The sequence below is a fragment of the Sus scrofa genome, chromosome X, assembly GCF_000003025.6.
Source record: "Sus scrofa isolate TJ Tabasco breed Duroc chromosome X, Sscrofa11.1, whole genome shotgun sequence".
NCBI classification, from domain to species: Eukaryota; Metazoa; Chordata; class Mammalia; order Artiodactyla; family Suidae; genus Sus; species Sus scrofa.
The window spans coordinates 116,113,797-116,138,189 of NC_010461.5; the positions used below are offsets into that span (position 1 = coordinate 116,113,797).

Below are 24,393 nucleotides of genomic sequence, written 5' to 3' on the forward strand. Positions count from 1 at the left end.
TGCACTCTCCTTGAACAGGACCTCTGGGTTTAATAGGCTCCTTGCCAATCCACAGAGAAAACAAAGGCAGAGGGGGCTGAGAACGCTTAGTGCAGTTGCAGCGCTGCTGGGAGGCACCTCAGAAGATGAGAATATACTCCGCAAAACACTGAAAGCCAATTAGCAGTCCTGCAAAGGTAAGAAACTTGGTATGCCTGCCTTTCCCATCATTGGTTTTTACTTTTGTGATGAACGCGTAAAGTACAGATGTTACTGATTTAAATATTTATATTCACATTCTTTCCCCATCACAGGCAGAAAAACCTTTTGATTTTGCCCTAAGCAGGAAATAGCTATTGCAGTAGAGACCTGTGTAGGCTGAGGCTTCCTCTCTCATATCTTACAGAGTTCCTCGGAAGTGATCTTCCTAATGGAATCTCATCAGTTTACCCTCTAGCTTACAAACTTCTGTTTGCATTCTCTTGCCAATCCATCGTTTACAAGATTAGGTGCATCTTCCTTAGCTTGGCAAACAAGACCTTTCACAATCTGACTTCCTTTCCAAATGTACCCTCACCTGCTCCCCTACATATATACCCTACACTGAAGCTCACTGAGCTATCTAAAGTCTCACCTGTCACACCAGGCTCTTGATTCCTTGCTTTTCAATTTTCTGTCTTGTGTGCTAGAATGGCCATGTAAAACTCATTCTGCAAGACTCTGAATATCATTGAAGACTTCCCTAGCATGTCCCTTTCCCATGACAGTTAATCAACCTGCTTTGTGTTCACCAATACTTCAGAAGGTTTTGGTACAGCAAACGCGAAGTGGTAGTGAAATTTATGTGTATTTCTTTCTCTACTAGACCCAAGATCAGGAAATGTGTTTAATTTTGTTTTCATTATCTATGTTACCAGATTCATAGCAAAAAACAAGTTGGCAAATTCTCATTCCTGCCTTTCCCCCTTTCTAAATGGAACATAAGCAAATTGGTGACTTTGTGCTCATTAAGACATCTAAAATTTGCACTTTTAGCCATGACAACAACTATATATTTAGCCCTTTATTTCTCTACCATTAAAAAAGTGATAGTGGAATACTGCAATAAGTCAGCCAAAATGGTGTGATTTTTTATAATTGCACTGTTCCTTGATTGTTTTATTGCTTGCTACAACAGAAAAATACGTAGTTTTTTGAAATGCATGTGCCTCAGACTCAGCCCCCAGAGTCTAGATTTCAATTAGCCTGTGTTGGGGCCCAGCCATCAGTATTTTTTAAAAGCTCCTCAAGATACTGAAAAATGCAGCCAGGGCCAAGAATCAGTGGTGTAGAAACTGGATATGACGTCTGAATCAATGTCAACAGCCTCCACTTGTCCTTCATTGGAAAGGACAGCAACCATTGTTTCTTGAGAATATTTACTTACATTTAGCACTTTCCATACACATTATATACTCTCACATACATATTGTATATAATACATTACATATTTTAACATTCTATATATTTACTAGGTGCCATTTTGTAGATGAGCTAGCCATGGCAGCAGGCATCTGTAGCAGTAATTAGAGTTGAGTTGGAATGCATAGTAATGTTTTGGGCTACACCCCACAGGCCTACAAGCCCCGCACTTGCCCAGCTTCAGGACGAGCCCGGAGTTGTATCAAGGACAGAGACATCAGTGGTTTAATGGATGGGGGAGCTTACCTGTCTGAAGCCACGTCCTGGAGAGACACCCCACCGCGGAGCAGACTTGGCAGCAGGCTTCGGTCTGGGGGAGGGGAGACTGCTAGTTATAGGGGAATTGACTTCTGGTGGGCTCATTAGTTACCAGGGAAACCAGCAGAGGGGCGTGCCCCTCGTGGGCCCTTTTGATGAGAACCAGCACTAGCTGCCTCCTGGGGCAAGTATGTTGGAAGGTCAGTCCTGTGAGTGGGGTGTGGCTGAAGCAGGCACTGGTTGAGCAGAGGACGGCCATCTTGGGTGGCCTGACCATACACAGTGGTTTGTAGTGACCCATCTGGTTTGGACATGGCTACAAAAAATAGGGTCTATCCCGGGGATTCTAAATAAGTTTCACCTCAGCAGCTGCTTGGAGATCTGAGCTGTGAAGGCTGATCAGAACGCAAGAGGGCTCAACAAGAAAGAGTGCTCTGCTATTGGGGTCAAGTAGGCCTAGTGCTCTAGTCCTGGGTTGAGGGAGTAAATGGGTACACGTGTTTGGGTACTTGAAATATTTCTCCAGAAGTTTGTGTTTTCAGAATTCTTTTCACCATCCAGCAAGTGGAAACATGTATTCATCAGTGACGTGGCACAGAGCTGACTCGAGAACCTAGGCTGACATATTGAATATTGCTCACAAATTAATGCCATGTAGCTCATGGTTGTAAGAGATTTGGCTCCTATTCCCCAGAAAGGCTGAGAATGGAAGGTGCTAACACATCTCTTCATGACTCCCACTGAATGTTGGTTTGGTGGTCCTAAAGAAGCAGATGAAAACACCAGAGCTTGGAGATGTCTTAGATAAGAATTTGCCAGCCAGTGAAAAGATTATAAGAGCTCTTTATCTCTAACAGAAAGCACATTTCACCCCTTCTTTCACTGCCTATGAAAACGGAAAACTGATCTATAAAACGAAATTGGATCTGTGCACCTCTGAGATCCATTCCTATCTGATTTATGCATTCTGTGCACTCTGGAATATGGGAGTAAGATATAAATTGCTCAGGTATTCTAATAAATTTCCCTTCTCATCATTTGACTAGTCCTACCTCTCGGATAATACATTCTCTTAAAGGGCGTCTAACTCTAATCTTTCATTGCATACTGAAGAGTATAATCCTAGGGTTTGTTAGCATTTTTACAACCTCTGTGATGCCTCTCTGAAGGGCAGTATAAGAGATTATATTTATATTTTGATTGCAAAACATTAGGAGTTGTAAGGAATATCACTAATTTAGTCAAAGATTTGGGGGCGAAAAAAACAATGACACATTCCATATACATTAAGTTATATACACATTAAGTTTATAGCATAACTCAATCCAGAAACATTAAAGCATAAAAAGATATTTATGTATACATATATATGTATACTTATATATACACTTACAATCAAAGAAATATAGAAGTATCATCTTCTTGGCTTTATATAGACATTAGAGTTTGCCAGGTATTTTTGCAGTTCCCATTTCATAAGCTCTTTAAGTAGAAATCTGAGGAGGTGGCCTCAGGGAGTAAAAAAAACCACCCCTACCAAATGAGAGTGCAGAGAAAGGATCAAGAAGAGGGGCCTGGGACACATGACTGCTGAGGTCCTTGCTCACCTGGGCTTCTCTCCCTGGATCTCTCCCTGCCATCCTTTCTAAAGCTGGATGCTGATGAAGGAAGCCAGAAACACCTGGAAAATGCTCCTGAGAATCCTTCCAGAAGAACTTATTGGCACAGATGAATGCCAGAGCCACTTGTTCTAGTGAAAGTCAGGATGATTAAATGTGGAGCTAAAAAATGGCATTTTGGTTTTTTGAAGGTTTATTACACTGTGTTTTTTGCTGTTTTCTTTTTAACTAAATGAAAAAGGCAATCATGATTAGCCAAGTAGCGGTATTATGAGCATATGATGGATATTCTCTACAGAGTACAGTAAATGTTCTTTAAAATGGTAGATTGCTTTTACCATCAATTCAATAATGTTGGGCAGTAAATTAAATAGAGAAAATCATTTAATATCTTATTTTAGACAAAATAATAATAGATGTATTTTTCAGTGCAGACAGATGATTTCTAATTTTTTGAATCCTTCCTGCTGAGTAAAAATATAAGAAACATGTTCATTATAACTTGTTTTTTATATTTAAATATTGAATTAATTTATTTAGGTTTATCAGAGGGAATACTTATATGACTATTTCCTCCATTTTTTTCATTTTTTTAAATTTTATTGAAGTATAGTTGATTTACAATGTTGTGATAATTTCTGCTATACGGCAAAGTAATTCAGTCATATGTATACAGACGTCATTCTTTTTCCAGATTCTTTTCCCATATAGATCAACACAGAATATTGGAGATATATATGTGTGTGTGTGTGTGTGTGTGTGTGTGTAAGAACACATGAGATCTGTCCTCTTGATTTTGAAACGTGCAGTACAGTATTCTTATCTATAGACACTATGTTGTACAGCGGGTCTCTAGAATTCATTCATCTTGCATACCTAAAACTTCACACACATTGAGCAATAACTCTCTATTTTCCCCTCCCTCCAGCTCCTAAAGATGACCAGTCTATTTTCTGATTCTATAAGTTTGACTACTTTATATGTCTCATATAAGTGAAATCATGCAGTATTTTCCCTTCTGTGACTTCTTTATGTCACTTTTTGCCTCCCCGCTTCCCTCTCCCCACTGGTAACCACTAGCTTGTTCTCTATATTCGAGAGAGTGTTTCTTTTTTGTTGTATTCACTAATCTGTTGTATTTTTGAGATTCCACATATAAGTGATGTCATACAGTGTTTGTCTCTAACTTATTTCATTAAGCATAGTGCCCTCTAGGTCCATCCATGTTGTAGCAAATGACAAAATTTCACTCTTTTTTATGACTGAATAGTATTCCATTATATGTGTGTGCATTGTGTGTGTGTGTGTGTGTGTGTGTGTGTGTGTATAACACATCTTCTTTATCCTTCCATCTATCGATATACATTTAGGTTGCTTAAGTTGATTCCATACCTTGGCTATTGTAAATAATGCTACTATGAACATTGGGGTACGTGTATCTTTTTAAATTAATGTTTTTGTTTTCTTCAGATATATACCTAGGAGTGGAATTGCTGGATAATGTGATGGTTCTACTTTTAGTTTTTGAAGGAACCTCCATACTGTTTTCCACAGTAACTGCACCAACTTATGTTCCCACCAACAGTGTACAAGTTTTCCCTTTTCTCTACAACTTTGTCTGCCTTTGATATTTGTGATCTTTTTTCTTGGCCATGCCCACAGCATGCCACTTGGGCCAAGGTTCAAACCAAAGCCACGACAGTGACAATGCTGATTCCTTAACTTCTAGGCCACCAGGGAACTCCCTATTTGTGATCTTTTTGATGATAACCATTCTGACAGGTGTGAGATGATATCTCATTGTGGCTTTGATTTGCATTTATTTGATGATAAGCGATTTTGAACATCTTTTCGGGTACCTGTTGGCTATCTGTATGTCTTCTTTGAAAAAGTACTTATTCAAGTTTGGGCCCATTTTTGAACCTTTTTTAAAAAATTTTGAAGTATATGAGCCTCATTTATAAATATGAGGTATATTTTAGATATTAATCTCTCATTGGTCATATAATTTGCAAATATTTTCTTCCAGTCCATAGGTTGTCTTTTCATTTTGTTTATGGTTTCCTTCACTCTGCAAAAGCTTTTAAGTTTAGTTAGGTTATATTTGTTTATTTTTTAATTTTTTAAATTACTCAATGAATTTTATTACATTTGTAGTTGTCAATAATCATCACAACCCAATTTTATAGCATTTCCATCCCAAACCCCCAGCACATCCCCCTAACCCCCAACCTGTCTCATTTTGAAATCAGAGGTTTTTCAAAGTCTGTGAGTCAGTATCTGTTCTGCAAAGAAATCCATTGTGTCCTGTTTTTAGATTCCACATGTAGGTGATAGCATATGAAGTTGGTGTCTCACTGTCTGACTAACTTCACTTAGCATGATAATTTCTAGGTCCATTCATGTTGCTGCATATGCCATTCTTTCTTTCCTTTTAATGGCTGAGTAATATTCCATTGTGTGTATGTACGACATCTTCTTTATCCACTCCGCTGTTGATGGACAGTTAGGTTGTTTCCATGTCTTGGCTATTGTGTATAGTGCTGCAATGCACACTGGAGTACATGTATCTTTTCAAGTCATGTTTGTCTCTAGATAGATGCCCAGGAGTGGGATTACTGGATCAAATAGTAGTTCTGTTTTTAGTTTTCTGAGGAATCCCCACACTGTTTTCCACAGTGGTTGCACCAATTTACATACCCACCAACAGTGCAGTAGGGTTCCCTTTTCTCCACACCCGTTTGTAGATTTTTTGATGATGACCATTCTGTCTGGTGTAAGGTGGTAGGTACCTCATAGTGGTTTTGATTTACATTTCTCTAATAATGAGTGATATTGAACATCTTTTCATGTGTTCTATGGCCATCTGTATATCTTCTTCAGAGAATTGTCTGTTTAGATCTTCTGCCCATTTTTTGATGGGGTTGTTTGTTTTTTTTGGTATTGAGCAGTAGGAGGTGTTCATAAATTTTGGAGATTAATCCCTTGTCAGTTGCTTCATTTGCAAATGCAAATATTTTTCCTTTTTTTTTTTCCAGGGTTTCCTTTGCTGTGCAAAAACTTTTAAGTTTAATTAAATCCCATCAGCTTATTTTTGTTTTTATCATCTTTAGGAGGTGGATCTGAGAAGATATTGCTGTGGTTTATGTCAGAGAGTGTTCGGCCTATGTTTTGCCCTAAGAGTTTTATAGTATCTGGTCTTATATTTAGGGCTTTAACCCATTTTGAGTTTATTTTTATGTATGGTATTAGGAAGTATTCTACTTTCATTCTTTTCCATGTGGGCTGTCCAGTTTTCCCAGCACCACTTATTGAAGGGGCTATTTTTTCTCCACTCTGTATTCTTGCCTCCTGTGTTATAGATTAGTTGACTGTAGGTGCGTGGGTTGAATTCTGGGCTTTCTATCCTGTTCCACTGATCTATATTTCTGTCACTGTGCCAGTACCATATGGTTTTGATGACTGTAGCTTTGTAGTATAGTCTGAAGTCAGGGAGCCTGATTCTTCCAGCTCCCATTTGTTTATTTTTGCTTTTATTTCCTTTGCTTTAGGAGATGGATCAAAAAATATTGCTGTGGTTTATATCAAAGAGTGTTCTGCCTATGTTTTCCACTAGGATATTGTAGTATCTGGTCTTACATTTAGATATTTAAACCATTTTGAGTTTATTTTTCCATATAGTGTTAGAGAATGTTCTAATTTCATTCCTTTATATGTAGCTGTCCAGTTTACTCAGTATCACTTATTGAAAAGACTGTCTTTTTCTCCATTGTATATTCTTGCTTCCTCTGTTGTGGACTAACCAACCACAGCTGCATGGGCTTATTTCTGGGCTTTCTGTCTTGTTCCATTGATCAATGTGTCTGGTTTTTTGTGCCAGTACTATACTGTTTTAATGACTGTATCTTTGTAAGTATAAGCTGAAGTCAGGGAGCCTGATTCCTCTAGCTCCATTTTTCTCTCTCAAGATTGTTTTGGCTCTTCAGGGTCTTTTAGTTTCAACAATAATTTTTTAAAAATGTGTTCTGGTTTTGTGAAAAATGCCATTGGTTGTTATATAGGGATTGCATTAAATGTATAGATTGCCTTGGATAGTATTATCATTTTATCAAGATTCTTTCAATCCAAGAATACTGCATGCATTTCCATCTATTTGTGTCATTTTCAGTCTCTTTCATCAGTATCTTAGTTTTCTGAGTACACATCTTTCACATCCTTGGGTAGGTATATCCCTGGATATTTTATCCTTTTTAATGCAATTGTAAATAGGATTGTTTCCTTAATTTCTCTTTCTGGTGACTGCCCACTGGTAGGTGGAATTGGGTTTTAGGATCTCTGGCTACAGAGCCCTGACGGTCCCAGGTCTAGTGCCTGTTGCACTGGTGTGTGGAGCAGTGTCCTGGCTCTCTTGTAAGCAGGGCTATGTCCAGGGTGTCTTAAGGCAGCCCGTCTGTTGGTGGGTGGGGCTGTGTCCCTACCCAGTTAGTCGTTTGCACTGAGGTGTTCCAATGTCTACAGGCTGGTGGACAGGGGCCTGGCTAAGTTGTGAAGATAACAAGGTAGAGGGAGGATTCCAAAATGGCACCTGCCAGCACTACTGTTCACATGGCTGTATGGGCTTTCCAAAATGGCTGCCACCAGTGTCTATGTCCTTAGGGTGAGCTCCAGTTGTCTCTCATCTCTAGTAGATTCTCCAAGATCAGCAGGTAAGTCTGATACAGGTTCCTTTCAAATTACTGCTTCTGCCCTGGTCCCAGAGTATGGGGGCCTTTGCGTGCATTGTTTAAATGTGGAATGTCTATTCCCCACAGCCCTCCAGCTCTCTGGAAAGTAAGCTCCACTTCAAAGCCAAATGTTCCAGGGACTCCTCCTCCCAGTGTAGGACTCTCCCCCCACCCAGGGCTGAGGATCCCACTGTGGGGCTCAGACCCCTTGCTTCTTGGGGAGAACTTTTGCAGTTATAATTATTCTCCCATTTGTGGCTTGCCCACCTGGGAGCATGGGTCTTGGCTATACCACATCTCTACCCCTCCTACCCATGTTGTTGTGGTTCCTTCTTTATATATTTAATTGTAGAAGCTTTTTACTGGTAAGTTCTGATCTTTTCCATTGATAGTTGTTCTGTAAATAGTTGTAATTTTGGTGTAACCATGCAAGGAGATGAGCTCGGTTTCTTTCTACTCCACAATCCTTTGATTAACTTCCAAGAGATGAATTTTTTGTTCTTAATTTCTCTTCGGTAAAACTGGTGGATAAAATTAATGGTAACCAGCTCTCCATGTTCTGGTTGCTACTTGTTGGGAGGACGCATTATTTCTTCTTCTTTAACATACTGGTGACTGATTAAGATGCTGATCTAGAAGTAGCAAAGGCTCCCAATTCTTAAACTTGGATTAAGTTTCTAAGGTCATTGCTGGTTCTTCTCTGGAATTGTTTTCTCTCATCAAAATCAACAAGCCAACACAAGTCTATTGGTTGTCCAATGCTGGACATCACCATCAGTTGCATGCTTTGCAAACATTACTCTGAGCCCTTAAGTTCTCTTCTCTGGCAGATTGGTATACTATAGCATTATGGTTTCTATTCATTTACTCACTGTTCACTGCTTTTGTCTAACTCACCTTAGTTGTATCAAAAATCTTACCATTAAGCAGAGCTCTAGTGAGAGTGAATGCTGTTTTTATGTCATGCAGATACAGTGTAGGAGAATATAAAGGGCATCTGTGTTTCTCTTTCAGAGGGTCTGTGATCCAACCTGCCAAAATTTCATTTAATTGATATAAACCCAAGAGTCAGTCAGGTATGTTCAGTATAAACCTTTTCTGGCGTTTAAGAAAATTTCCAGCTGAATAGAATTTGACATTTTAATAAAAGGAAGTGTGGCATTATGCTGCAGTCAGCATGCCTGACTAGAAACAGCCAACTTGCCGAGAAGATTATAAAGCTTTTCCTCATGCCCTTTAACTTGAATCCAGTAATCAAAAGATTGATTTAGTTCTCAAACTTAATTTGCAGCTCTAATTTTATTATTTTTAAAAACCAGCTAGATCTCCTTAATCTATTGGATCAGCCACAGCTGTGTCTCTGCTTGCACTGTGGGATATACCTTATTCTCACTTATCCCCCACCATAATGAAAGAAAGAAAAAAAAAAAGGTTCAGAGTCATTGCCCTCCTTAGAGTCAAATCACGTCCCTGACTCCAGGAATTGGAATAATCTTTCTCCTTCAGATAGAAGGATGGAGGGTTTAAGGATTAGGGAAATTTCAGTAAATAAGAAAGTTCTTTTCATCAGTTTGGTGGGGGGGAATAGGTAGGGCCGTTTGCCTAACGCACACCAGAGTCCAAAGGCAAAACAAGAATATGCAGAATCATAAAAAAGATCATTGACCTGGAGCAAACATCCCTTTTAAAAGCACGGCTCACCAATTCACTCTGCTGTACACGTGAAACTAATACAATGTTGTAAGTCAACTATACGCCAATAAAAAAAAAAAAAAAAAAAAAAAAAAAAAAAAGCACAACTCTTACATTTTCTTCCAAAGACATCGGTGCATCCATTTGCTGTGTATGTCAAGGTACACTGAAAAGCCCTGTTGTTAAGACTGCATTGCTAAGCTAAGAGCCATTTCTTATAAAGCCAAGCTGCCTAATTTTTTCTCAGATGATACAGAAGACTTATTTTAAAATAAGCTAGCTGTTGGGAACAGAGTTTAACTGTGCTTGGAGCACCCCGTCTTCCAGTACTTATGTCCTTTCTTCCTCTTAAGCTCTGAGATCAGGGCCAGGCTGCACCAGCCGTGTTTGTCGGAAGTAAGAAGGGCGAGAGGAGCACTCAAATTTCTGTGATGTATTTTCAGGGGACATGGACAGAGAAAGCTGCCAGGTGACCTAGTCTCTGCCTCTCTCTTATTTTTCTCTGTTTCTCATATCACCTGCCTCGCTGCTCACTCAGATTTCTTTTTCTTTCCTTTTATACTGGGTATTTTTCTATTTCTGGTGTGCATCAGAGAATCTGGAGATTTGAGAAAAGGAAAAAATATATATTTTTTTATATATGTATATATACATATATATATACATACCTTAGGATTTTTATATATGTATTTTTTATTTTTATATATGTATAAATAAATAAATATATATATACACATATACATATCTACCTTAGGATTTTACCTCAAACACTGTGAGCATTTTTTTTGTATTCCCTTTACTTATGCAGCCTCTCCTCATATATATCGTGTAGTGATAATTATGTGCTTTTACATCCTGTCTTTTCTAGTTAACACATCATAACCACCCCCATCCACCAAGACTCCTCGACTGTTCAAAAGGTCTAAAAGTTTTGCTCTGCTCCATCTGGCCTAGATGATAAATTTCATGGGGGGAGAGGCTTGGTGGCATGCTTGGCCCAGGTTTTATATTTCCCTCTTTTCTCAGTTCCGAGTAAATATTCTCTATGCTTTATGTCATCTAATTTCTCTACTTCTCTACAATGATTTAGTATTCAATATAGAATAAAGGTACTTACTGCCGCTCTTGAAAAACTTTCTGCAGGTTCAGAAGATTTTTTTAGAAAGGTCAGTTCAACCTGTCTCTCACTCAGACACACACACACACATACACGCACCCCCCCACACACAGAAAAACAAAAACCAGATCTTACCTGCCCAGACTGGAACACCTTATAAGAAATGGTTTTGTGTTGTATAATTGGAATCCAGCTAGTTATACATCATGAGGCATTGTTCCCACAGCAAAATGTTAGCCAGAGGAGTGAATACAACATGTTACTGTTCCCTGACCCATATTCTGTTCCCAAGTCCCACCAAAGCATATATTGCAAAGAGCATGATTTGTTAAATGTCTCAAAAAAAAATTAGGGATGGAGATTTTTGTTTTCATTGACATCCCATCACTTTCTCACACCATGAATGTCTTAGCCTTATTCAGGACTGAACTAGCATTCTTTGCTTTGGGAGTTTGGGGATATTGATAAAATTCGGGTGTGTTCCTGTGGGAGGATCCTCCTTCCCCCCCAGGCTACTTTGTCTCCAATGGGGCTCTTGCACCCAAGCAGAAGTGGAAGGTGAATTCTTGGGAAAGTGTCTTCTGGCGTTCTAATCCTCCCTCTTGAGCACAGCTGAACACCGAGCAGCTGCTTTGAATGGCAAATCTCCTGGAGAGCTGCCGGAGCCTATTCCCAGGTGGGCTGGCCAGAGATCTGGCTTCTGCGGAAGGAAGCCACGAGCGAGCTTAGGAATTCATGCATCATACTAGACTGACTCACCAGCACAGGCTTCAGCCAAGGCACCAGAAGGAGAATGCAAGACTATCACATTTCGTGGTTAGAAAAAGGACATACTTAGCAAAGCATTCGTTGCTTAGCCTGATCCTAGGTAAAATAAAATGAGGGGGTTTCTCTATGGCAGAGGTGGCACCTAAATTTCACCCAGTAATTTTACCAGGAAACTACAAAGACTTTCTTACCTAGCTCCACTTGCCCTGACCCCCTTCCCTGATGCAGCCTTTGCTGCCCTGCAGGACCAGCAGTGACTCAGGGTTTGAATGAAACAGAAGTGGGCGGGTATGAGATACATGGCCATACTCATAACCTTTTGTCAAAATATGCATTTTTCTGGGTATCTTTTACTAGCACAGTTAGTTGCTATAATTATTTATTGGCACCTTGGAGGGCACAGAGAGCCAGAGGGAAAATACTAGTTTATCAGAGTCATTTTAGGGGATGGGAAAAGCATGATATAAGCAAGTCTGGGTAATAACCACGTAGTGGGGTGACACCAGAGGAGAAAGTCCTGGCCCTGGTTGGTGGAACCTCTGGAGTCCACACATGAGGAAAGAGATGTAGGGGTGTGATTGAACTGCCTAATAATGTATAGGATTATGTCAGAATGACAGAAAAGTGAGTCAGATGTTGAATTGTTAATGGCAAATATGTTGTGTGTTACCAGATGACTTTCAAAGCTGGAAGTGGGGACAAGAGGTAATACAACAACCAGAGGAGAAAAGAGAGGCCGACTCTAAGTTGGTGAGATGGAATTTAGTTTGCTGAGCATGTGATGATACATTTATATCTACATTTGCTGAGTCATGGCTGCATGGGACAGTGTGGATGTGGCGAAGAGCTAGCCCTCAAGGAGCTAAGACAAGTTGAGTAGACAGAAAGAGTAGGGCGGGGAGAGAGAGAGAAAGAGAGGGAGAGCATGCTCCTGACCCTAACCATTTTCTGATTGGCCCAAAAATAATGGAGGTTTTAGGAGTTCCCTGGTGGTCTAGTGGTTAGGATTCTGTGCTTTCACCCCACTACACCCCAAGGCCAAGAAAAAAAAATGTGTTGGCTAACAAATTGGCCTCAACCTCAGCAGATTGAGGTTCTAGTATTCATTCAGTTGTGGTGGCTAGAAAGGCAAATTCCTTTTCCCTAACTAGGTCTCGATCTGTGTCACCATAGAAAAAGTTGGTGGAAAGGCATCATTTAAATGTTAATCACGTCATGATGAATGAAAAATGTTTCTTCAAAATGCAGATGTATTTCAGCTGAAATTATACTTGAAAATTTGCCACATTGAAAACAATCTAAATGACTTAGTCTCAAGTAAATTCCTTTATTCTTTCTTTGAATTATTCTAGGAACATTGTTATATGGCAAAGATTTCCTTGGAGCTTTAAAAATAGTTGGTCATTAAATGCTAGCAAGCTGGTTCCTCCTTGCATGATTTCATTACTGTTCACACCTTTGGAAGAAGTGAGTTGATATACTGCTCAGCCTTAATTATCTGATGATTGTTGACCTTCAAGGCCAGAAGTGTACAGCTCCAGAATCCTGATAGGAGTGTTTCTTTCCATGCCAGGAGAGGGTAGAAGTGCTGCAGAAGTGCTGCTTGCAATGTCCTAAAGGATAATAGCTGGCTGATTTGCTAGTAGAAGCTTGATTTGCCATGTGCATGGTAAATGTGATAGAAGAACTAGTGTGCATTGAATGATTAAAAAGAAGAACAGGAGTTCCTGTTGTGGTACAGTGGGTTAAGGACCGACTTTATCTCTGTGAATATGTAGGTCTGATCCTTGGCCTTGCTCAGTGGATTAAGGATCTAACATTTCTGTGAACTGCAGCATAGGTCACAGATACGGCTAGGATCTGGGGTTGCTGGGGCTGTGGCATAGGCAGCAGCAGCAGCTCTGATTCAACCACTTGCCAGGGAACTACCATATCCTGCAGGTGCAGCTGTAAAAAGAAAGGGGGAAAAAAGAATAATAGCCATAGTTTGTTGATTTTGTGGTTGGCCTGTCTGTACTACCGAACTCTGATTGATTTATAGACCAAATTTCTTAGGAACTTGGAAGAATCCCCCTCAGCCCTTGTTTATATTTGGCAAGAGACAGAGATACCACAGTGTGGTAGCATGCGTCAAGTCTCTTACACATAGGAGAAAATAAAAGAATGAACAAACCTACAGAAAAATGTCAGCTTTGCAAATAAAATAGGAAGGGGGATGTTCCCAACGTGGCTCAGTGGTTAATGAATCTGACCAGCATCCATGAGGATGCAGATTCCATCCCTGGCCTTGCTCAGTGGGTTAAGGATCCGGCAATGCTGTGAGCTGTGGTGTAGGTCAAAGACATGGTTCAGATCCTGCATTGTGTGGCTGTGGGGTAGGCCGGCAGCTACAGCTCTGACTAGACCCCTAGCCTGGAAACCTCCATATGCTGTGAGTGCGACCTTAAAAAGCAAAAAAAGGGGGGGGGAGCAGAGAAGGGAGATGAGAACAACCACAGAACATCATTTGCATCCATCAAATTAGCAAATTAGCAACAACAAATAAAAAGAAAGCTAAGATCCATGAACAGTGAAGTTGCTTTGAGAATGATACACTGATATACTGTTAGAGGTAGAAATTGTTCCTGTTTGTGGGAAAAGCGGTACAGTAATACATGGGTCATCAAGCTGAGTATTTTCTTCCTGACAGGTATATCAAAGGCCCAATGTTTAATAGATAAATGTATCCTTTGTGGCATCAACCTCAGAAAAAACTTTGTGTCCCCTAAGCAATCCTCAAAGCCTGTCACTTGCCATCATGAATTTGTTTTCTGTATGACATTTTGCAAACCTAGATTCTCCAAAGACAGTCTCAGACTTTCCTGTACCTGCAAAAGAGCTAGTACATGATTTTAAGTAGTAAATGTGAAATGCTTATTTTATAATTAGATTTATACTCCCAATTCATATCACCTCAGTGTAAAGAAGTGTGTGTTTGTGTATTTTAGGCCATTGGTCAATAGCTGGCACATAATAAATATTTGTTCACTCATTCATTCATTCAAAGAAAATATAATAAGTGCCAGATACAGTTCTAGGCACTGGTGATACAACAGCAGAGCTTTGATTATAATGAAAGCGAAATGGACAATAAACTTGAAAAGTGGCTTATGTAATATTGTTACAATTAATAAGAGATGTGGACAAAACACAGAGCAGAATAAGAGAGACTGGAATTGCTGGCAGTAGTTTGCAATCTTAAATAGAGTAATCAAGGCACGGGTCTCTGGAAAGGTATCATTTGAATAAAGATTTAAATGAGATGAAGGAGTGAACTATGTGGACAACTGGGAGAAGAGTGTTCCAGGTAGAGGGAGAAAGGGCAAAACTCTGAGGACAGCATGTGTCTAGATGCTTTGAATAACTGCAAGGAGGTTAGGGTGGCTGTTGTACAGGAAGGGAAGAATAAATTTACGTAGTAAGACATAAGATGAAAGAGGAAATAGGAAAGATTAATAAGATATTGTTGACCTTGTTGTTGGTGTACCATGAGAAAAAGCGGGACACCATTGGAGAGGTTTGAACAGATAAATGCCATGATCTGACTTATACTGTAATACAGTCGCTTTGGCTGCTCTGTTGAGAAGATACTCCAGAGGGCAAGGGTGGAAGTAAGGAGATGAGTGGGAAGCAACTGCAGTAATCCACGGGACAGGTGATATGGCTTAGACCAAAATGGTGGCAGTGAAATTGATGAAAAGAGACCAGACTCTGGATGCCTTTGTTGAAGGACTGAATAAATTACTGACATCATGGTACAGAACTAATAGTAAATAATAAATTTCATGAATCTGCTACATGCTCATATCAGATGAATACTAGCTAAGTCAAAGTTACAAGTTTTTAGATATTTATAGGACATTCTATCCAAAAGCAAGAGAATACACATTCTTCTCAAGTGCACATGGAACATTCTCTAAGATTGATCACATCCTGGGCTAAGTCCAACCTTGGTAACTTTAAGAAAATTGAAATCATATCAAGCATCTTTTCAGACAACGATGCTCTATGACTAGAAATCAACAGCAAGAAAAAGACTGCAAAAAACACAAACACATGGAGACTAAACAACATGCTGCTAAACAACCAATGGATCACTGAAGAAATCAAAGAGGAAATTAAAAAATACCTAGCTGCAAATGACAACGAAGATATGACACTCCAAAACCTATGGGATGCAGCAAAAGCTGTTCTAAAAGGAAAGTTTATAGCCATACAAACTGACCTCAGGAAACAAGAAAAAAGCTCAAATAAACAAGCTAACTTTACATCTAAAGCAGCTCGAGAGAGAAGAACAGACAAGACCTAAGTAGAAGGAAAAAAATCATAAAGATCAGAGTAGAAATCAATGAAATAGAAACAAGGAAAACCATAGAAAAGATCAATGAAACGAAAAGCTGGTTCTTTGAAAAGATCAACAAAACTGATAAACCCTTAGCCAGACTTATCAAGCAAAAAAGAGAAGACTCAAATCAATAAAATTAGAAATGAAAAAGGAGAAGTAACAACGGACATCACAGAAATACAGAGACTACTATAAGCATCTATGCAACTCTATGCCAATAAAGTAAAAAACCTAGAAGAAAAGGACAAATTCTTAGAAAAGTACAATCTTCCAAGACTAAACCAAGACAAAATAAAAAAGATGAATAGACCCATCACAAGAAGTGAAATTGAAACTGTGATTAAAAAACTTCCAACAAACAAAAGTCCAGGACCAGATGGCTTCACAGGTGAATTCTATCAAACATTTAGAGAAGAGCTAACACCTATCATTCTGAAACTATTTCAAAAAATTGCAGAGAAAGGGATACTCCCAAACTCATTCTATGAGGCCACCATCACCCTGGTACCAAAACCAGACAAAGATACCACAGAAAAAAAGAAAACTATAGGCCAATTTCACTGATGAACATCAATGCAAAAATCCTCAACAAATACAAGCAAACCACATCCAACAATACATTAAAAGGATTATACATCATGATCAAGTGGAATTTATCCCAGGGATGCAAGGGTTCTTCAATATCCACAAATCCATCAGTGTGATACACCACATTAACAAACTGAAAAATAAAAACCATAGGATCCTCTCAATAGATGCAGAAAAAGCCTTTGACAAAATCCAACACCCATTCCTGATAAAAACCCTTCAGAAAGTGGGCATAGAGGGAACCTACCTCAACATCATAAAGGCCATATATGACACACCCACAGCGAACATCATTCTCAATGGTGAAAAGCTGAACGAATTCCTGCTGAGATCAGGAACAAGACAAGGATGTCCACTCTCGCCACTACTCTTCAACATAGTTCTGGAAGTCCTAGCCACAGCAATCAGAGAAGTAAAAGAAATAAAAGGAATCCAAATTGGAAAGGAAGAAGTAAAACGATCTCTATTTGCAGATGACATGATACTATATCTAGAGAATCCCAAAGACTCTACCAGAAAACTGTTAGAGCTCATCCATGAATTTGGCAAAGTCACGGGATACAAAATTAATACCCAGAAATCAATGGCATTTCGATACACTAACAATGAAAGAGCAGAAAAAGAAATTAGGGAAGCAGTCCCGTTTACCATCTCATCCAAAAGAATAAAATACCTAGGAGTAAACCTACCTAAAGAGACAAAAGACCTGTACTCTGAAAACTACAAGCCACTGATGAAAGAAATCAAAGATGACACAAATAGATGGAAAGATATACCATGCTCGTGGATTGGAAGAGTTAATATTATCAAAATGACTATTCTACCTAAGGCAATCTATAGATTCAATGCAATCCCTATCAAATTACCAAGGACATTTTTCACAGAACTCGAACAAAATATTTTAAAGTTTGTTTGGAAGCACAAAAGACCCAGAATAGCCAAAGACATCCTGAAAAAGAAAAATGGAGCTGGAGGAATCAGGCTCCCGGACTTCAGACTATACTACAAAGCAACAGTCGTCAAAACCGCATGGTACTGGCACAAAGACAGAAATATAGATCAATGGAACAGGATAGAAAGCCCAGAATTCAACCCATGCACCCACAGCCAACTAATCTATGACAAAGGAGGCAAGAATATACAATGGAGGCAAGACAGCCTGTTCAATAAGGGGTACTGGGAAAACTGGACAGCCACATGGAAAAGAATGAAATTAGAACACTCCCTGACACCATACACAAAAATCAACTCCAAATGGATTAAAGACCTAGATATAAGACCAGACACTATCAAACTCCTAGAGGAAAACATAGGCCAAACACTCTCTGACATAAACGACAGCAACATCTTCTCAGATCCACCTATCAGAGTATTGACAACAAAAACAAAACTAAACAAATGGGACCTACTCAAACTTCAAAGTTTCTGCACAGCAAAGGAAACCCTAAACAACACAAAAAGACAACCCACAGAATGGGAGAAAACCTTTGCAAGTGAATCGACTGACAAGGGATTAATCTCCAAAATTTATAAACACCTTCTGTAGCTCCATACCAAAAAAACAAACAACCCCATCCAAAAATGGGCAGAAGATCTAAACAGACAATTCTCCAAAGAAGACATACAGATGGCTGAGAAACACATGAAAAGATGTTCAGCGTCACTCATGATTAGAGAGATGCACATCAAAACCACGATGAGGTACCACCTTCCACCAGCCAGAATGGCCATCATCCAAAAGTCTACAAACAATAAGTGCTGGAGAGGGGGTGGAGAAAAAGGAACCCTAGTACACTGTTGGTGGGATTGTCAATTGGTGCAACCACTGTGGAAAGCAGTATGGAGATTCCTCACAAAACTAAACATAGAACTCCCATTTGATCCAGCAATCCCACTCCTGGGCATCTATCCAGAGAAAACCACATCTCACAAAGACACATGTACTCTGATGTTCATTGCAGCACTACTTACAATAGCCAAGACATGGAAACAACTTAAATGTCCATTGACACAGGAGTGGATCAAGAAGAAGTGGTACATATACACAATGGAATATTACTCAGCCATTAAAAGGAACAAAATACCAGCATTTTTAGCAACATGAATGGACCTAGAAACTATCATGCTAAATGAAGTCAGCCATACAATGAGACACCAACATCCAATGCTTTCACTGACATGCGGAATCTGAAAAAAGGACAGATGGAATTTCTTTGCAGAACAGATGCTGACTCACAGACATTGAAAAACTTATGGTCTCCGGAGGAGACAGTTTGGGGGTTGGGGGGATGTGCTTGGGCTGTGGGATGGAAATCCTGTGAAATCAGATTGTTATGATCATTATACAACTACAGATGTGATAAATTCATTTGAGTAATAAAAATATAAAAAAATAAAAAGCAAAAAAAAGTTACAATGTTTTTAGATCATGAATTTTATTAATATTGCTACAGCATACATTTTTAATGGATGTTGTCTACCATTTTTTTTTTGACACTGCACAGCAGTTACTAAATATACACAAATAAATAAAGCAAAATCTAGCCTTCCTGAGCTGTGGATGCTATGGAGTCACATAGATTCATTCACTGCCTGGGACCCTATGCACAAGGAAATTTGCAAGTCCAGTGGTCTTAACATCGACTCTTTGCAATAGTAAAATACTCAGGGCTGCTGGAGAATGGCTAAATATTGGGAAATCCTTGAGTGACAAGTATCTATATGACCCAAGGTTTTGAAAGAGCTCTGTCCTGACATTTAAAATTTTCTTGATCGTTTGTAAAATGTATCCACTTTGGAGCTCCACAGACATAAAGATTTGGGGAACATGGAGAGGGCTCAGAAAACTGCCACTAAGATGATTAAATCATTGGAAAATAAGGGCTATGAAGAAAGGTTAATGGAACTGGGATTGTTCAGCTTTGAAAATAGAAGCCCAAGAGGGGATTTAATAATGGTATTTAAGTATATAAAGAGCTATTACACAGAGAATGCTCACCAGCTGGTATCTATCTTCTCTTAGGACAGAACAAGGAGAATGGAGTATAAATTGCCCCATAAGAGATTTAGGCAAAATACTAGGAAGAATTTTTCTGATAAAAACTATTGTTAAACATTGAGGTAGGCTACCAGGCCAGAGTTCACCTGACTTTGCATCCTGACAGCATGCCTACAATTCCAATTACTCAATGCATTAATATCAACTCAATATACATTTCCTGAGAGCTTACTGTGTACAAGGTACTATAGGTTATTTTCTGTGAAAGGCCATGTTTACAATTCACCTACTGACTTAGAAGGAAAAGCAGTCTAATTGGATTATGTAATTCGTGAGTTATAAATTCAGAAAAGAGAAAGTACCTACCTAAGGTGGTTTGACATAAGACCAGTTAACTTTGATAAGCAAGTATTTGTGTAATATAATAGAGGTAAAAAGGAAGGTGTAGAGTGGGAGTGTGGGCCTGAAAGTAGGGGTGCAGTTAGGCTTTGGGAGGTGGCTGAATGCAATTGAGTCATGAGGACTCATCTTGCTCAAGGGCAAAGGCAATGTGACTGTTTTTCTTGCCTCCTTGCTCTTTGGACTAGGGTGGAAGCAGTGGTGGGGAGTCTTGCAGGGCACCAGCCAATCCCATAGATGAGAGGAAAACAAAAAATTAGGAAAGGAGAAAGGAATACAATAAACCTTTTGTTCTAGTTCAATTTAAATTCTAACCATGTGGAGTTCCTGTCATGGCTCAGTGGTAATGAACCCGACTAGGATCCATGAAGATGCAGGTTTGATCGCTGGTCTCGCTCAGTGAGTTAAGGATCTGGTGTTGCCATGACTTGTGGTGTAGGTTGCTGACTCAGCTTGGATCCTGCGTTGCTGTGGCTGTGGTGTGGGCTGGCAGCTGTAGCTCAGATTCAACCCCTAGCCTGGGAACCTCCATATGCTGTGGGCACAACCCTAAAAAAAAATAATAATAATAAAACAAACAAAGAAATTGATTAATTAATTCTAACTGTGATCTTTACTTCTCCTGCTATAAATTTCTTCCCCTTGGGGTGGGGTGAGTTTTGGTCCAATTGTCTTCTCTGACACTTTATTACTGCACTTGGACTGAAAAAGCAAAAGTCCTGAGTTTCTGTTTGATACCAACTCAACCCATCTCCACTCATTCCCTGTAAATTTAATTTCTCTTTCATCTGTTTAATCTCTATGGTGCTATGGTAGAAGAAATAGGCATCCATTTGAGCTTCTATCTAGTGTCCTTAACAGCTGTGAAGTATTCAATAAGTTTATCACCCTGAGCTTAAATGTCCTCATCTGAAAAGCAGAGATAGTTGTTACCTCAAGGATTTTCTGTGAGAATTAAAATGTTTGGCAAAGTATTTAGTGTCAAGTAGGTACTTGTCATAAGCTAATTCCCTATACTTTTTTCCATGTAACAAACCATCAATTATGGAATGACATCATTTCATGTCCTTTGTCTGCTGAGCACCTGAAATCTTTGCTTCAGTCCAGATCCCTCTATTTGGTTACCCTATCTCTTGTTCATATGGTAAGGCACCTGGGTTGTGCTCCTTAGATAAGATACTTTCAAAAGTATTAATGTCTTCCTTAAGAAATGCACTGCTCAGAATGGACATACAATTATAAATATTATCCCGTCTTTACAGAGTATAAGTGTGTCCTTATTATGACCTCCCATGATGTGTAAGGTATACTTCTATTAGTACATCCTGAAACTTTCTTTACAGGCATGATCTACTTTTGACACACATTCTGAGGAATTGTTAGAACTTGGGTTTTCTTTGGTGATGCTCTTAAGTCTGGTTCTGTCTGAAGGTAATGCACTAGAGCAAATGGTCACACAAGTCTGTCTTGAGGCCACTGTATCTGTGATTCTCAGAGACTGGGCACTACTGAGTGAGTAATTTAATGTCTCTGATATCTCGAATATCTAACTGTCTGTCTTTCTTTTTTGTCTTTTTGTCTCTTTTGGGCCACACCTGCGGCATATGGAGGTTCCCAGGCTAGGGGTCTAATCGGAGCTGTAGCTGCTGGTCTACATCGCAGATCCAAGCTGCGTCTGTGACCTACACTACAGCTCATGGCAATGCTGGATCCTTAACCCACTGAGCGAGTCCAGGGTTTGAACCCGCAACCTCATGGTTCCTAGTTAGATCCGTTTCCACTGCTCCATGACAGAATCTCCTTACTGACTTTCTAAATAACATAAAACAAAACACAACTTAGCCCAACACAATATAAAAAATTCCTGTGAGTCTTCTGACCTGTGAGGTTACTATAATAACTTTTTCTTACTGTTATACTTCTTGGAAAAGCTGCTTGTAATTTCCACTTTCAGCTCCTCATGTATTAATTATTTATCTCAAAGCAATCTGGTTTTCCCCTCAAACTGCTTTCCCTAAGGTCACCTAAGACCTAATTGTAAAACCCATTGGTTTTTCCCAATTATTTTCCTCTCTAATCACTCTGCAGCATTTGACACTGACCACTTGTATCAGTACAAATCTAACCCAGAAAAACAAAACACACATGAATATTTAAAACAAACAAAGGCTTGGATGCAAAGAATTGCTGATGTGGGCAATGGAAGAACTGAGAAGTCAGAGTGGATGGTGAGGCCATTACAAATTAGCAATATTAGGAATGACGACAGCCCTAAGCTGGAGGACAAAGGGAAGAGGCAGGCCTACCAAAGCCCAAAAGATGAAGTAACTTCACTAAGACTAGAATAAAGCCACAGAGGAGAGGTGATTGCTACTTAAGATACTACTGGCGGCAAAGTGAGAAGAATACATACATACTCTGTTTTCTCCCCTCTTCCCAGCCTCCAAAGTTCTGTCATTGCCTTGAATTGGCTGAACCCAAGTGGAAGTCAGCCATCCATGGAGACTGGGATACCGACTGCAGAGGCCACCCTGCCTCCACTGTGCCATAGACAATGGAGCAGGGGAAAGATAAGGAATGGATATGAAGTAAAAGAGACCCCGGGTTGTCACAGAACCTTTGCCATATTTTCCATTAATTCTCCATTTCTACCTATGCACAATGTCTCTACTCTTTTACCCGATACCAACCAAATATCTTTCATACACACACCACTCAAACCTCTATTCAACTAGGGAAGACAAAAAAAGGATCATCAGTCATTGTGTTCATCCTAATTCCAGAATCTGTTTTGTTTGTTTGTTTGTTTTTGATCTTTCTATGGCATATGGAGGTTCCCAGGCTAGGGATCAAATCGGAGCTACAGCTGCTGGTCTGTGCCACAGCCACAGCGTCGTGGGATCCAAGCCATGCCTGTGATCTACCCCACAGCTCACAGCAAAGCCGGATCCTTAACCCACTGAGCGAGGCCAGGGATCAAACCTGCAACCTCATGGTTCCTAGTCGGATTCGTTAACCACTGAGCCATGACAGGAACTCCCCACATTGGGTTTTTAGCCCATGATGTTCTGTCATCATGGATACTAGTTGGGTTCGTTGCTGCTGATCCACCAGAATCTTTAGATGATACTCTAGGGGAGTAAAAATTTGTCACCCTAAAATGACTCTTGGGCATGCAGGTTATTTGAGTTGAAAACAATCAAGGACTTTTCTTCCAAAGACTCAGGTAGAAGCCTTGACCTTCCTCCTAAGTGCCTGAAGCATGTAGACAGAGGGCCCGTTCCAGGAAGAGAGATATCACTATGGATAACTATAGTGTGGACTAGGTGTGCAGACAGGGAGGAACCCAGCAAAGTCTGTTTGTAAAATTCCTCTCTGTGTCCCACTGTGTCAGCCTGGCCCAGCAATCATTTGTTTACCAAGCGTTTGCTTTTCCATCTCCATGTCAACTGCCTTTCTCCCCTTTGAGGTCCCAAACCACTACCCCAACATCCTCTCTTGTCTTTAGCTGAAGATGGTATTTAGAGGGAGGGCTTTGGCCATTTGGCAAAGGTACTCAGTTCTCCTGGGTCTCTCCCATGGATACAGTTACTAAGCTTTGTGTGATTTTCTCCTGTTAATCTGCCTTATGGCAATTTAGTTCTTAAACCAGCCAGAAAAAACTACAAGGATAGAGGCACATTTCTTTCTCCCCAATAATACAGATTTCCTTCATCTGATTCAGATGTGATTCCTCATGGTCAGGTGACTAACTTGCAAAATTTCACACCTCTAACTCTCAAGGATATCCTAATTTCTTAGCTGATATTTATTACTTCATTGAATAGAACTCAATCTGCCCAGTCACAAAACTAGAAAACTACAAGTCACCCTGGAATACTGTTTCATTGTACTTAATAAGTCTATCATTATTACTACTGATTTCACTGTTTGTAGAATTTCTCAAATATTCCACTGACATCTTGACAATTGAGGCTTTCATTTTCTCCCATTTGGATATCAGAAATAGTCTGCTAATTGGTTTCCTTGCCTCTATAGATAAACCATGGATTTTTAAATAGATTTATGTCTTTGATAATCCTATTTCCTTTACCTGTAAAGCATGTCTTTCCTCTTTATCTTTGGAATTCAATTCATTCTTTAAAGTTTAACTCATACATCACCTAATTTGTGAAACCTTCTTTGATTCTCTCCATTCCTATCCTTCATAACATGTAACACTACTTCCTTCTTTTACCCCTGATGCCCTTTGTATATACTTTTATTATATCTCAGATTGTATCCTGTTACTTTCTGCTTTTTTTCTTGGTCTCTACAACTAGAAGAACTTTGCTCCAGTCCCTACCAGAACACTGGGGGCAAAGTTGGTGATCGGAACATATATACTGAATAGAAGTCTATCTGAA

The 24,393-nt window shown here is 39.5% G+C and overlaps 1 long non-coding RNA gene across 3 annotated transcripts in view; it reads right to left on the bottom strand.

The window, feature by feature from the left end:
• Positions 1-2,652, bottom strand: part of LOC110257824 — a 180,454-nt gene extending 177,802 nt beyond the window's left edge. For all 3 annotated transcript variants that reach the window (XR_002340831.1, XR_002340832.1, XR_002340833.1), the window contains exon 1: positions 1,687-2,652. This is a non-coding gene — a long non-coding RNA (uncharacterized LOC110257824). The remainder of the gene's footprint in view (positions 1-1,686) is intronic.